The sequence below is a fragment of the Sminthopsis crassicaudata genome, chromosome 3, assembly GCF_048593235.1.
Source record: "Sminthopsis crassicaudata isolate SCR6 chromosome 3, ASM4859323v1, whole genome shotgun sequence".
NCBI lineage: Eukaryota > Metazoa > Chordata > Mammalia > Dasyuromorphia > Dasyuridae > Sminthopsis > Sminthopsis crassicaudata.
The window spans coordinates 174,066,703-174,080,049 of record NC_133619.1 but is presented as its reverse complement, the minus strand read 5'-3'; the positions used below and the strand labels follow the sequence as shown (position 1 = coordinate 174,080,049).

General features: G+C 34.0%; 1 pseudogene; it reads left to right on the top strand.

Annotated features, from left to right (window-relative positions):
- The first annotated feature begins 1,159 nt into the window (after positions 1-1,159).
- On the top strand, positions 1,160-1,614 carry LOC141561965 (small ribosomal subunit protein eS24 pseudogene; annotated as a pseudogene).
- Positions 1,615-13,347: the final 11,733 nt, after the last annotated feature.

The window sequence follows — 13,347 nt, the reverse complement described above, 5'->3', positions numbered from 1 at the left end:
AGCAAAACATTGTCATGTGCCCCGCAGAACATTAGGAAAGATTCTCTTAGAGATTTCTCCTAGTTAATTGTGAGTTCCATTAGGAAACTTGTCTTTTCCATCATTAATTATTAAAAACCCTTTCCTTGCAGTCTATAAGCTCTCCCAATTCCATTTCATATTTATCATTCCTATTGTGTCTTTTTATTTTGCCTGTAATCTCTTCTCTCAAGTAAACCTACCTTTCCCCGAAGAGAATGGCCATTGTGAATTTTTCATATGACAGAACCTTAGCATTTGGTGCAGAACTCAACACATCATTTGGTACTGAAATTGCTCTCCTAAATCACATTATAACAGCAAATTTCCATTTCAAAAAAAAAACTTACCTATATTATATTAAAGAGCTTACATTCTAATGGGAAGACTACACATTTAGGAAAGTGAGGGTGAGAGAAGACTGTTTTGGTCTGGGGTGCCACAAAAGGGATTGGTGAGACAATAGAACAACTAATTGCTCTTTCTAGGGTACTTTCAACCTTGGAAGGGATACTCACATTGATACCATCACAAATGCTTCAAATTATATATACAAAGAAACAATAAAATAATGTTTTCTAATTCTGCTATTCTTTCCTTCAGTTAATAACTTGCTTTTATTTTTATTTTATCTTGTCTGAAGACCAGGTATATATTTTACCTTGATAGCATTAGTTAAATGTAAAGATCCTTCCAGTTTGTTTTAACTTATCAGAACAAAGTAAGCAAAGCCAAGAGAGCTATTTACATGACCGAAACGATGTAAAGAAAATTACATAGAAGGGCATAAGAACTCTCTGATCAGTGCAGTGATCAAAACTGATGAGAAAGTATGCCTCCTGCTTCTCCACAGAGAGGTAGGACATTCCAGGTATGAAATGATACATCCATTATCAGAGATAGTCAATGTATTCATTTGTTTCACTTAGCTGGAATTATTTGTTTGTGGGAGGTTGGGAATGGGAAGGATGGAATGGAAGGAGAGACAGGGGAGGAAAGCATCATTAGAAAGTGAAAATAACGTTAAAAAAAAAAAAAGCACTAATGAAATCCAAAATCAGTCTCTAGTTAGCAAAAATTTATTTTCTGATAGCACATATCTTATTGTCTCTTATTTTTAACTTTTTTTAAATGGCCACCTATGCCTTTCCCCCTCTGTTTGCTTGAGGAGCTGGCCACAATTATTAATGACTCTGTGACCATCAGAACCAGGAAATCCATGAGAACAGATTTTTTCAACATAAACAGATTATAAATATTCCTCATCCTTGAAAGGCTACAGATACTAAGAATAAAATTTAAAAAAAAAAACTGGCCAAGACATACAAGACAACGATAGATGTCATTTTTGCCTTTCTGTTCCATTTTGGGTCTGAAAAAGATTCAGAACCCATTTTGGTAGTAGCAAAACATCAAGCTTTGGCATGATTTATCATTCCCTTGACTATGCAGAGAAAAAATGAACTAGAGCACAGAACTATAAGACACCTCCTGTAAGAAAAGAAAAAGATATTAAGAAAGCAACAAAAAGAAGGCAAGAAAATGAAGAAAGTCATGGGTACTGCAAAGGCAAATATGGGTACTGGCAAAAAGTAAATTAGAGATTTTATAATACAAATAAAGATACCATGGCTGATATTTACCCATGAAATTAATGTGAATTTTTCATGAGAGCATAATTAAACTATGTTTTACATTTTTCTTGTAATTGCTACCCCTTTATTGTTTCTACCAATCTTCTCTATAATATCTTAATTCTAAATGCACCCTTTCTCATCTATAGATATTTACATATGTTAAACTATACTAGATCTAACAGCATTTTAAGCCAACAGTTCTAATGAATATATATAGCAATATCCCTATGATAAAAATTGGATTTACACAAAGCAGCTTGGCTTAAAGTGAGGTATACCTGCATAAAAACTCTTAAACCTCCCTTTAGGAGTAAAAAAGGCATGATCCTTTCATCTCAACAGCTGGAGCCTATAAAGACTGAACAAGCAAGCTTTCTTAATTACCTCTTCCAAATATTCTTGCTAAAACTGACTCACACACCTACCACACCCCTCACCATGCTAGATTAGACCACACACACTCATTCCTGTAATCACAGACTTCCCAAAAACTAGCTCCCATCTCTCACAGACACACCCGGCATGCACCATTCTTAATCTATGTCCAAAACTACTTTGGGAATAATAGCAAGATGTCTGCATAGTTTACATCCATAATACAGATCATAACATAATAAAACTAGAGTTAAAAGAGACTTCAGAGATCTTTCATTTTGAAAATGAAGAAACTGAGATCTAGAGAAAAAAATGATTTGCCCAATGTTATTCAGATAGTGAGATTCAGAAACAGGATTTGCATCCAGGACCTCTGACTGGAAGACCAGTTACTTTAGAATGTACTTCAATATCTTGAAATGTTCTTTCTTTCACTAGAAATTGCTGAAAATACACTCCTCTGCATACAATTCTTTCTAACAATATGCACTTTTCCTAACAAAATAATAATGGAAAAACTCATAAAATGCTGTATACAAAATAAAATTAATAATATGCAGATCATTTTTCTTGCTAGTACTTCCTTAGAATTCAATGAACTTTTGTGCTAACATCTCAAAAAAAAAAAAAGATTTCAGACATGATTCACTTTTTATGATACATGAAATCTACAGTACTCCAAATAAAAGTATTAAAAATAAAATATTTTAGGGGGGGGGTTGTATTTCATTTTTCCCCAATTACATGTCAAGAAATTTTTTAGCATTCATTTTTCAAGATTTTGTGCCCTCCCTTCTTCTGAAGACAATAATTTGATATAAAAAGTAAAACATTTTTTAACCTTACCTTCCATTGTGTCAGAAGGTAATATGAGAGCATTGTGCTGTATACTATATTGCTATAAACCTCTTTACCTAGGCTGCCTTCTGAAAACCAGGGGAGGGGAGAAGTTCTTGGGTCTTTGGTGACTGCTATCGGAAGAAACAGAGATTGTTGAGGTCTCAATATCACCTCCAATACTCCAACCTTTATGTCTGGTTGATGGCACTGGAGATCTTGAACTATGGACTAGCTTGAAATAATCTATCAACAACATTTGAGATCATAACGGGTCTCTTGGCTGACTACAGCTACAGACATTCCAACACTAAAGTTTATTTAACACCTTTATTTTCTCACTAAGCTGCATCACTGACTGTGCACAACGGGGCTTAGAGATCAAGGGATTTGCCTTACACTTTGAAGACATAATTGTAACACAAAACTTGAGTTTTAAAGGCAAACAATGAAAATATGTAATGAATGCACAGAATGTTCCTTATGAAGAAAGACCAATGAAGCAGACAGAATATCTGCTGCCCTACAAACTTGCAGGCATTTTACCACTCTCTCTTTCCCCCCCCCCCCAGCTATGTAAAGTTGCAAATGTGTGGAACTGCCAGTCTGAATCATGCAAATGCTTGAAGTTTTGAAAGTTAAAGTGTTAATGTCGAGGATTGGTTGTATTTGACTTTTAAAATCTTTAACTTAGTCCATTTTACTAGTCTTCTGGCACCTTTCTTCTCCTCCCTTTTCCAATCTAGTCACAATGGCCTCAATTGCTGTCCCTCAAACACAATATTCCATCTCTTAATTCTGAGCATCTTCACTGACTTTTCCCCATGCCTGGAATTCTTTCCCTCCTCACCTCCACATCCTGGATTCTCAGACCTCCTTCAAATTCCATCTAAAATGTCATCTTCTATAAGAAGTCTTTCTTTAACTCCTTCATACTAAAGCCTTCTAAAGCTTACTAATTATTTTCAATTTATTCTGTATGTATCTTGTTTGCATATAATTGATTATATGTTGTCTCCTCAATTAAATTGTGAGATCCATAAGGGCATTTTTTTTGCCTTTCCTTGTATCCCAAGTATTTAGCACAGTACCTGATACATAACAGACACTTAATAAATGGTTATGTGTTATAGCTTGCTCTCACCAGTCATACACATCCCCATTTCACTGAGTAATGTTCATTTTTATTTCTTTGAAGGCCATTGTGTTCCACAATTTTCAGTCCTGTAACAGAACTCTGAAAATACTTCAATATTTCAGTAATGCAATGAATCTGTATTCTTAATGATGTCGGCATTTTCTCCATTGGCATATTTCATTCTTTCCCATGTTTCTCCATAAAAAACCCAGGCAATATGATAAAGATTTTTCAGTTCATCTTTTTAAATTTCTTATATACCAGCAGAATACATGTCATACAATTCTGCTCTTTTGCTCTCCTTACCCACCTTCTTTTCTAATCCTATAATTTATCAATGATATCTTTTAAATGACTTCTTAAGAATGAATTGGCATTGGACTAAGGCTGAGACCTATTTGTGCTTACCAGCCATATCTCTGTTGCTCTTTGAATCTTAACCTAATAGCCTACATTTTCCCCAATACCATTACATCACTCTTGTTACATATATCTGGAGCATCCTCATCTATTGACTTCACTTGTAGCTGAAATCTTACTTTTTCCTCAAGGTGCAACTCAAATATTTACTGCTTCATGAAGCTTTCCCTGTTGCCTTTACCACTAAGGACCTCTTCATTCAATATGATTAATTTAAATGAACATTTATTGAGCCTCTACTAGACAGTTAGATGACACAATGGACACAATACCAGATCTGGAGGAAGGAAGACATCTTTCTGAGTTGAAATCTGACCTCAGATACTTACTAGCTGTATAACCCTGGACAAGGCACTGAACTCTGTTTGCTTCAGTTTCTCTTCTGTAAAATGAGCCAGAGAAGGAAATGGCAAAACACTCCAATATGTCTGCCAAGAAAATCTTAAATGGGATCATGAACAGTCAGATGCAATTGAAACAACTGAACAGCAGAAAGCCTCTACTATGTATAATCAGTTGTATTGTACTAAATACTAATGATATAAAGATGAAAGACCACAGTGTTCTTACCACTAACGGGGCTTATAATCTGATAAGGGGAATAGAATAGTAGGATATAGTTGGGGAAAACATAGAATTTGGAGTCAGTAGAGGACCAGGTTCAAATTTTGCCTCTGTCATTTATATCTCATATTAGTGGGCGAGGAGACAAAACAGGAAATATGGCAGAGAATGTAGAACTAGAGATAAGAGAAAATGTCTCATATGTTAAAAACTTTTTTCTCAATAGTATTTTATTTTTCCAATTACATGTAAAGATAATTTTCAACATTCATTTTTGTAAGATTTCAAATGACAAATTTTTCTTTCTCCCTCCCTATTCTACCCTCTCCTCAAAACAGTGAGCAATCTGATATAATTTATACATGTGCCATCATTTTAACATATTTCCATATTGGTCATATTGTGAGAGAAAAGAAAAACATGAGAAAGAAAAAGCAACTAAAAAAGGTGAAAATAGTAACCTTTGATCTGCATTCAGTCTCCATGATTCTTCCTCTGAAGGGGTGACATTTTCCATCCCAAGTCTTGGAAATTGTCTTGGATCACTGTATTGCTGAGAAGTGGATAAAAACACCTCACAATCTTTCTGTCTGATCCGCTCCTTTTATGGAGATATTTTAATGGTGTTCATTGCTTGATTCCCCTACCAAAAGAAAGAGAAAATAAACTTAATGCAATAGTGGAAAGAATAAACATTTATGAAACACTTTATTGCCATGCACTTGCTAAGTATAAAATCTTACAATATTATCTTATTTATTAATCACAACAACCTTGGGAGGGAGGTGCTTTTTTGGCTCTTGTTCTTTTGGTTTTTTTTGTTTGTTTGTTTGTTTTCTTACTGTTTTTTACAATTTTACTGTTGAGGAAATTGAGGCAAACAGAGGTCAAATGCTGTGAGTTAGAGCCACACATATACTAAGTTGTCTAAGGCCATATTTGAATTCAGGTCTTCCTGACTCCAGGCCTACTACTCTCTCAAAGGTACTACCTACTTGCTGCCTCAAAGTAAATCATTCTACACTATTCAGTAGAGCAGATAATTACTTTTTCAACTTAAAGAAGATAAAATATTGAATGCTAGACACTGATAATACTACCTTGCACAGAGCTAAGACATCTAAGAAAACCTAGCCCACACTTATACACGCCTATGATTACTATATTATGGTTTCATTCCCCAGATGACCATTATGTGCCCATGAAATAACAAACAACTTGATAAGCAAGAATGACCCCAACCTTAAATGAGAATCATTACTTGGTTAAACCAAAGAATCCAACTTATTTCCCTAGATGCTACTTTAAACACTCTGGATTTTTCCATCCTGTTTTGGCATCAGTCATACTAAAGTGACTTTTATTTTTAAACCTAAATTTTCTTTTTTTTTCTTCTTTCAAGTGTTAAAAATATTTGGGTTTTTATTAAAACTTTTTATTTTCAAAACATATGCATGGATAATTTTTTAACATTGACCTTTACAAAGCCTTGTGTAATTTCCCCCATCCCCTATATGGAAAGTAATACAATATATGTTAAAGATGTTAAAATATATATATATATATATATATATATAGATATATATATATATATATATATGTTAAATCTGATATATGCATACATATTTATACAATTATCTAGCTGTACAAGAAAAACCAGATCAAAAAGGAAAAAAATGAGAAAGAAAACAAAATACAAGCAAACAACAATAGAGTAAAAATACTATGTTGAGATCTATACTCAGTTCTCACAATCATCTCTCTGGGTATAAATGGCTCTCTTTCTCATAAGATCATTGGGACTAGTCTCAGTTATCTCATTATTTAAAAGAACCACGTCCATCAGAATTGATCATCATATAATCTTCTTGTTACCATCTACAATAATCTCCTCTACCCATTTCACTTATCATCAGTTCATGTAACTCTCTCCAGGCTTCTATGAAATCATCCTACTGATTGTTTCTTATAGAATAATAATATTCATTAACATTCATACACCATAACTTATTCAGCTATTCTTCAACTGATAGGCATCTACTCAGTTTCTATTTTCTTGCCACTACAAAAAGGACTGCCACAAACATTTTGCCCATGTGAGTTTCTTTCCCTCCTTTATGATTTCTTTGGGATATAAGCCCAGTAGAAACACTGTTAGATCAAAGGGTTTGCATATTTTGATAGACCTTTGGGTACATAAACCTAAATTTTCTTATCTAGACTTTTGGAAAAGCTATCCTTCACCCTCTGCCATCCACATAATTTATCTTTTGGAGGGTTTCAGGGATGATATTTTTCATTTTCCTTTGAGGTTATTTATTTTATCTTACCAATCAGTCCTATAAGCATAAAATCATGCTTCTTAAATATAGTTTTAATGGATGTAAGAAATAATTACAACTGATTTAAATTAGAAATCTCAAGCCAGAATTGTCATGCATCTCTGACAAATTGTCTTTTCTGTTTTCAACTTCTAATAAGCACCAATCAGTGCCCTTATTCTATGCACCATTCTAAACTTTTTTTCTGATGTGACCCAATGTCAGACAAAGACCATGATCTCTACTTAACTTATTAAGAAAACATCACTAAAGCACACTGGTCTAGAGGTCCTCTCTCCATGATGCTAATTACAATTTTGCCACTATCAATACTTTCTACCTTCCCCATGTTGGACATCTTCTCCTCCTTTGGCTTCTGCAGCATTTGTCTTGTTGTCTCTATTGGTTTTCTCCTCAGCAACTTTGTCTCAAAGTAGTCTAGCAGAAACTAGACATAGACCAACATCTCATACTATAGCAAGATAAAATTTAAATGTTTATGATTTAGCTATAAAGGGTGATTTTAAATTAAATATAAATTACCTTTCAGATCTATAAATAATGAAAGCATTTATGACTAAATAGAATATAGAGAAGATCATGGGAGGTAAAGGAATAATTTTTATTACATTAAGTTAAAGGTTTTTGTACAAAAAAAAAAAAAACCAATGTGGCAAAAAAAAAAAAAGGAAAGCTAGAAATGGGGGTGGGGTAGGGGTGGGGTTGGAGGGCAGGAGGATGTGAATTTCTAACCTAAAGATCTCATTTCTTAAATATATGTAGAACAGAATCAAATATATAAAAAATTAGAGCCATTTCCAATTGATAAATGGTCCAAGGATATTAATAGGATAAAAAAGAAATCAAATTTATCAATAGTCTTATGAACAGATGCTTTAAGTCTCTAATAATTAGAGAAATACAAATTAAAGCTGTATGGCATCACCTTACATATATCAGATTAGCTAATATGATAGAAAAGGAAAATGACAAATGTTGGAAGAGCTGTGGGAAAATATGTATACTAATGCAGTGGTGTTGGAGTTGTGAACTGGTCCAACCATTCTAGAAAATAATTTTAATTATGCCCAAAGGGCTATAAGTCTTTGACCCAACAATACCACTATTAGGTCTGTATCCTAAAGAGACCAAAGGAAAAGGAAAAAAAGTTATGTGTCCTTTATGAAGGCTTCCTATTGGGAGAGGGGGGAATTGCCCAGTGACTTCATAAAATGAGAAATCATGGTAGAGTTAGCATTTAAATCTGTGGAGAAGATCTGTGGAGAACACCTGGACCAATGAAATAAGATGTTTTGAAGTAGCAAATTTGCTTTTGATGTTTTGCTAAGAGAGGCAGAAGAATATTTAGAAAAACACTGAATTTGGAATCTCATTTTACTGGAGCTCTACATGGAAATCTTGTATCTCAGTTTTATCACGTGCAAAATGAAATGCTTAGACTAGACTTTTTTTTGAGAGGGGGAACTTTAATTTTATTTTTAAAATGTATTACTTTTGACATTTACTTTTATAAGATTTTGATTTCTATTTTTTTCTTCCCTCCCTCCTCCTACTCCTCCCTAAGATGGCAGTCTTATATAGATCATATATGTGCAATCGTATTAAACATATTTCCACATTAGTCATATTATGAAAGAAAATCAAAACAAAAGGTAAAAACCACAAAAAACAACTAAAAAAGTGAAAATAGTATGTTTTGATCTGCATTCAGACTCCATCATTCTTTTTCTGGATGTGGATAGCATTTTCCATCCTGAGTCTTTAGAACTGACTAGACATTTAAAGGAACCTTCCAATTTAATCCTATGATGAATTCTAATGTAGCTTTTAAATTCTGGGTTACATTTAGGTGACATTTGGAATCAAGAACTGAGGTTTGCTTTACACAAATGAACTTTGTAACTCTGAAATCATTTAACTTCCCTTGGCCTCAGTTTGTTCATCTGTAAAATAGAAATAGTATTTTATAAATCTTCCCCCCCCCCCCCCAGGCTGGGGTTAACTGACTTGCCCAGGGTCACACAGCTAGGAAGTATTAAGTGTCTGAGACCAAATTTGAACTCCGATCCTCCTGAATTCAAGGCTGGTGCTCTATCCGCTGCGCCACCTAGCTGCCCCAGAAATATTATTTTAAAAGAAAACTTGTCCCACAGGGTAGCTGTGAGGGTCAGATGAAACAATATATATAAAGTACTTTGCAAACCTTAAAACACTATTTAAATACTATGTGTTGTACTAGAATAGTATAGAAGAAATTCAAACTTTTTTGGCATGAGAAATACAGCAAGATTATTGGAACTGTCCTAAAAACTGTCCTAAAACATCTTATCATTGAGAAGAACCATCTCCAGCAGAATTGATTATCACTTAATCTTGTTGTTGCCATGTACAATGATCTCCTGGTTCTTTTTCCTTCACTCAGCATCAGTTCATATAAGTCTCTCCAGGCCTATATAAGAATCATCTTATCAATACACTTTCCAGCAAAATGAGAATCTATACCAAGACAATATCAATCATAGCTACAAGATACAGAGAACATAACATGATATGGATGAGAAACAATTGTCACAACTCTTATAGCCCATCTATTTTCCTGGAAAAAAAAAAAGATAAAATAAAGCCATGTTCCACCCTTTCTGAGTCCTGGAACAATTTTCCTATGATAATAAACAAAACTTTTGATGGCAATCCATTGATGGCATGTTCCCAATGAAATTACCAAAGGGTTTACTTTAAAGCAGAGGTATCAACTAAAACATTGTTGATGAGAAGTGAACTGATTTAACCATTCTGTAGCACAATTTGGAACTATGCCCAAAGGGCTATCAAAATTTGCATAGTCTTTGACCCAGCAGTGCCATTACTGGGTCTATATTCCAAGGAAATCATGAAAAGGAAGGAAAGGGAGCTGTATATGCAAAAATGTTTGTGGCAGCCCTTTTTGTAGTGGCAAGAAACTGGAAACTAAGTGAATGCCCATCAATTGGAGAATGGCTGAATAAATTGTGGTATATGAATATTATGGGATATTATTGTTCTATAAGAAACAATCAGCAGGATAATCTCAGAGAAACCTGGAGAGACTTACATGAACTGATGCTGTGAAATAAGCAGAACCAGGAGATCGTTGTATATGGCAACAACAAGATTATATGGTGATCAATTCTGCTGGATATGGTTCTTCTCAACGATGAGATGATTCAGGACAGTTCCAAAGATCTTATGATAAAGAAAGCCATCTGCACCTAGAGAGAGGACTGTGGGAACTGAATGTGGATCACAACACAATATTTTCATTCTTTTTGTGGTTGTTTGCTTGAATTTTGTTTTCTTTCTCATTTGTTTCCTTTTTGATCTGATATTTCTTGTGCAGCAAGATAACTATGGAAATATGTGTAAAAGAATCGTACATATTTAACATATTGTAGTGTTCCTGGTCTCCAAATTGTAATCCTTCTCTGGGAGCAGGTTTCTTGGGGAGCTTCTGGAGGCAGCCTTGGCTTTAGTTTCAGTTCAATAATCCCAAAATACAGCCAGGAGTTAAAGTCCTTTACTGCCTCTTTCCAGATCTTATCTCCAGATCCTTTATTTTCTCCTTCAAGTCTTGTCTCCTTCACTTGGAGCTCTGTTAGGTGTTTGGAGGCCTTCCTCTCTCTTTGGTTCCCAGGAGCTCTTGCTGCTAGTCCTTTGTCTCTTCCAGCTTCAGCCTCTAGCTCCCTCTGAATCCAAAGCCTCCAGCCAGCACGAAGGTTGAATCTTGAATCACTCTTGATTCTGAATCTCCTACTAGGCAGTGGTCCTCAAACTTTTTAAATAGGGGGTCAGTTCACTGTCCCTCAGACTGTTGGAGGGCCGGACTACAGTAAAAACAAAAGCTTACACTCTGTTTCTGCCCCTCAGCCCATTTGCCATAACCCTGCAGGTTGCATAAATGTCCTCAGCGGGCTGCATCTGGCCCTCAGCAGTAGTTTGAGAACCCCTAAGAGTATGGGAATCAGACTCCACCTCCGAGAGTGGGCTTGTGGGTACTCCCTGGACTTGTGGGAGCTCCTTAAAAGTATTCTCTCTTAAAGGTATGAATCTCATGGAATTCTAGTAAATACATTACTGAACTGGAGAATTGTTAAATACCATGTTAAATTAGATAATTATATCCATTACAGTGACTTAGCACCTTGTAGGAATCCTAACAACATATATTGGATTACTTGCTCTCTAGGGGAGAGGGTGGGAGGAAAGAAGAGAAAAAATTTAGAACATAAGGTTTTGCAAGGGTAAATGTTGAAAATTATCCATGCATATGTTTTGAAAATAAAAAGCTTTTAAAAAAAAAGTAGATGTATCAAACATGTGGCCCACAGTACTCCTGACTCTGCTCAAATCAGAATAAACTATAACTAGGAAATACTTAAGAAAATATAATAAAACATAGAATATTAACTTGTGATTTTCTAATTCAATATATCAGTCCTCAGAGGCTCTTTATATATGGTTTGTTCATTGTTATATTTAACAGATAAGGAAAATACGCAAAATAAGGTTAAGTGACTCTCCCAGCTAGTAACTGTCTGAGACTAGATATGAATGGGACTCCTGGCCTGCCACTCTAACCACTGTACTACCTAGCAATGCTTATATATGGTTTATTGGCTCCTATTTTTATTTGATTTTGACACCACTACTTTAGAAAATATGTACAGTATGTGATTTGTTTTGACTATGCGTATAATCCACTAGAAATAGTAACTATCCTTCTTTATTCTTTATGCCCACTTCCATCAACCTCCATAGCCATAATCTAGAGCACATCCTCTATTTCCTCAACAGTCACAACTATTAGAGAACTGGAAAAGAAAATTCTCACCACCAAAGTCCTTGGCACTGTCTAATAGTTCAGCATGAGAAACTAATATGGCTTTGTTAATGAAAATGATGGAAAAGAGAATATATTAACCTTTTCTTTATCATTGTAAAGCCCTTTTCATTTGATGTAACTGAATTTAGCACTTCACATTTAGCACTTCACATGGTGTTTTGCACATAGTAAAATCTTAATATTTCCTTCTTTCCTTTCTTCTTTCATCCCTTTCTTTTTTATTTCTTTCCTTCCTTTCTCTTTTCATTTATCCTTAAATGCTTGAATCCTTAAGCATCACTTCTGCATATTGCCATTTGTGATACAATTATTACCTATACAGCTCATCTACTTCTGTTTCTACTATTTTAATAAAAATATACTATTCCTTTTCTCACTATAAGCATTTAGCTCAAAATGGACCATCTACTCTCCTTAAAATTATGAGGGAAATATTTTTAAATTAGAAAAGTATTGATGTGTTATTTCTCCAATTTTTTTATCTTATATTTCCTTGCTTTTATATCCTATGCATTTTAAAAAGATTTGGGGGGATATTTTTAAAGCAAAAATATATCTTTTACATATTTTCTTTTATATACAAAGGGTTTTTTTAAAAAAAATTTACATCTGTTAGAAAATGCCATATTCCAAGATATGTCAAAAATTCTCCAAAGAATAAAAATAATAATATATACTTTAACATATTTAACATGTATTGGTCTACTTGACATCTGGGGGAAGGGTGGGGAGAAAGAGTGGAAAAGTTGGAACAAAAGGTTTTGCAGTTGTCAGTGCTGAAAATTACCCATACATATATCTTGTAAAAAAAAAAAAAAAAAAAAGCTGTAATAATAAAAAAAAGAATAAAAATTTAAAATTTACTAGTAAAAAAAAAGCCAACTCCTTTAGGTATAGAGGAAATGTTTCATTTTGAACTAATTTATTCTAAATTGATCAAGTGCTAAATTTAAAAAAAATAAAATTGTCTTTTTTCTCCTGTCTTTGATTATACAGTCAATTGTAATTTTGTTGAAATAATACATTTAAATTTTGTTGAAAAAGTTATCTCCCAACCAATTTCACATTTATAACTAGGATGGTATCACATTTATCTAGCATTTTATAATTTATAAATTCCTTTTTCACAATAATTTC